The sequence below is a fragment of the Macaca fascicularis genome, chromosome 10, assembly GCF_037993035.2.
Source record: "Macaca fascicularis isolate 582-1 chromosome 10, T2T-MFA8v1.1".
Lineage (NCBI taxonomy): Eukaryota > Metazoa > Chordata > Mammalia > Primates > Cercopithecidae > Macaca > Macaca fascicularis.
This window is the reverse complement of record NC_088384.1, coordinates 30,530,235-30,533,323: the sequence shown is the minus strand read 5'-3', so window position 1 is coordinate 30,533,323 and position 3,089 is coordinate 30,530,235. Positions and strand designations below refer to the sequence as shown.

The 3,089-nt window shown below is 41.8% G+C and overlaps 1 pseudogene; it reads left to right on the top strand.

Annotated features, from left to right (window-relative positions):
- The first annotated feature begins 721 nt into the window (after positions 1 to 721).
- LOC135965261 (set1/Ash2 histone methyltransferase complex subunit ASH2 pseudogene) lies at positions 722 to 2,868 on the top strand (annotated as a pseudogene).
- Positions 2,869 to 3,089: the final 221 nt, after the last annotated feature.

The following is a 3,089-nucleotide window of genomic DNA, read 5'->3' as shown; positions in this document are numbered from 1 at the left end:
ATTTATATTCGGTGCAGTTTCTCTACTTCCAAGAACAATAAAAGCAAACAGGACTAGGAGAGTGTGCCTGAGTCTCCAGGACACCCTTCCTTCTGTGCAAGCCCCACAGCATCTTAACAGACCAATAGAGTTGAAGATGCCTCATTGCAGGTGACACAAAATAACATGAGAAAGTCTGGGGGTCACCATGATGGTAGCAGTGAGTGCCTGACCCAGTCCAGGAGCAGCCACTAGTGCAACAATGGCCAAAGAAGTGGAGATGAAGCTGGTGGCAGTGGTAGCAGCCTCTCTAGCTGGAGACGGGCATCTGTTGTCTTATGAAAATGGTTCATAGTTGATATATCTGGCAAAGATATGTCAATGATAGTGGCATATTTCATCCAGAAGCAAGCAAACATGAAGGAAATGTCCCTCAGTGCTTTGGTCAAAATGGCATGGCAGTCCCCAACACAGGATGAATATTATACCATTTCTTGATAAATAATGGGAGTGCATGATGATCATTCAGACACCTGGGGAAATGACTAGGCTGACTAACATTGTTAAAACAATGAGGAAAAAGGAGATTTATTCTTGGTAAAGAAACACTTGGATCCAGGGAGTAAAGACCTGAAAGAAGATTGCCCAAGATATGGACTTTTGGATCAGGACCTTGGTAACACGGATCCTGTTTATGACAACCAAAAGCAAAGCAGTGCCTGGTCTATGAGTAGGAATCTGAATGGGGGAACTGAACAGGAAGCAGCAGAAAAGAGGAAGAGGAGCTCAGTGCAAACAGCAGGATGAGATCTCAGAGAACACCAAGAAGGTCCAGAGAGCCTTTGTTTTCTGCTCAGTGCCTTGCCCCTTACAACTTCTAGAACACCCAACTTTTAGAACAAAGATGGCTACTGGTATATTCTAACTGAGCCTGATCCACACACCCTTGGTCCTCAGAAGGTTGAAGACTTTCAGGCAGGAGAACTTATTCCTGGAAACCTCCACAGTGACTGGTTCTATGAACAGGTTTTGTTAGCCTAACTTGATTGAGTTCCCCAGGTAAAGATCTCCAATGGCCAGCTGGCTGTCTGTGGTTGGAAGGAAGCGGTACTCTATAAGGCCTCTCACGGGGCATAGAAAGGGACCTGGTACCTTGAAATCACCGTAAATGAGTTGTCACCAGACACTGCTGCCAGACTGGGTTGGTCTCAGCCCTGAGGTAAACATCAATCTCTCTTAGGTTATGATAAATTCAGCTATTCTTGGCAGAGCAAAAGGGAACCAAGTTCCACCAGTCCACAGACAAACAGTACTCTTCTAGCTTTGGGCAGGGACACATCCTGGGATTTATATTAATCCTTCTGAAGGCACAAAGACAGTCAAGTTATAGCCTGATACTTACAAAGATAAGGGTTTGATAGAGTACAAGAATTATTTGTAGTTTGAGGAAAAAGACATTTTGGATAAAGCACAGAAAAGCCTAAAACAGATTCTGCACAGTAAAATAATATTTTATAAAAATTGTATCAATTAAGACGCTGCTTAAAAAGATATTTTTGAAGGGGTTGATTTCCAGCCATCTCACTGGAAAACAGCTGCATGGTTTCCATTAACTTTGGACTGTGCTGCAAGTGTCCTCCAAAGGATCTCACTTACTCCCCTGTGAGTCACATGGGCTGGGATGCTGTGGTAGAGCACACTCTGGCTGACGTTTTGTATCTCCTGGAGACAGAAGTGGATGGGCGGCACAGTCCTCCATGGGAACCCTGAGTAGGTCCCTCCTTCTTTTCAAATATGGACTTTCTGGGGAATAATACTGAATGGCTTCTGTTGCTGTTGTTTTTGAACTGTCTCAGATGTTTTCTTAAAGATGCTACAGAACATAGCATATCCATTTAACAAGTTAAAAGGCTGAATGAGACTGTGAGAGATGCCCTTCTCATCATCATTCTTCTTCCACTTCCAGTGACTGCTCTTATTTTGTGTGCCATAAGCTAACAGCGACTGAACCCAAGACCTTGTAATCCCTCTGTAAAACTGGTGCTGTGCTGCATACTTTGCCAGCTGGTACTTTTTATCTTACTTTATGTTCTAAGGAGTGAATTGTCTTGTCCAAATAACTAACATAGTCAAAGACATTTCCTCTGTGGGCACTGATTCCCTGCTATACGTTTTCCAAGGAAGTGCGGAGTTTATTTCTGAGAACATCTAAAATCAGTGGTTGTCCCTTCGAAACCAACCAAAAAGTGATTGCCTTTTGGTGTGGGTTTGGTTTTGTTATTGATTTTAAAACATACCTTTGAACACTGATACCTCTGAAACTACTAGGTCTCTAGAAGTGTAATTGTGAAAGAGGCTTGCTTGCAGCTTTGACAAAATAAGAAACTCTTCCCAAATAAAACTTGTTTTGAAGTTAAAGAAAAGAATAATGTGAGATTGGAACCTGGGAGGTCTGAAGATTCCAAAGAGCTCACTCAATTCTGAAGCTGATTGTAAGATAAGGGCTAACAACAGCTCTTCACTTCTTATGATTCCCTGGAAGGACTCACATAACTCACTGAAAAATGTGACATTCATTAATACAATGTTCCTACATCAAAATAATACAGGTTAAAGTAATTCAAGGGAAGAGGCACATGAGCAGAGTTCAGGAGAATTCCAAGCACAAGCATCCAGTTGTCTTCTCCCAGTGGAGTAATAGACAATGCTGCATTCGGCTGGCAACAATGTGTGATTGTATGTAGGAAGCATTGCCAACCAGGAAAGCTCACCCAGGCTTGGTTTCCAGACTTTTCAGTGGTGGGGTGGGTGAGAGTGAGATCATTATGCAGACCCTGTTGATCATCCTTATAGATGACTTGAGGGTCCACTTAATTGACAATAAAACTTCAACCTTCCTCCTTTGGTCATTTTCTTTTAAAAAATTCTCTAAAGTAAATTATTTTAAAAATTCTCACTTAAACCAGCTGTTTATTTAATATGAGACAGCACACAAATAGTTTCAAAAAGTCAGTAGGTCATTAAAACAATTGTTTAGCCATTCAAACCATTCAGATAACAATGAACGCCATGTAGCACTAAAATCGAATTATAGTCACAGGGGCAGGATT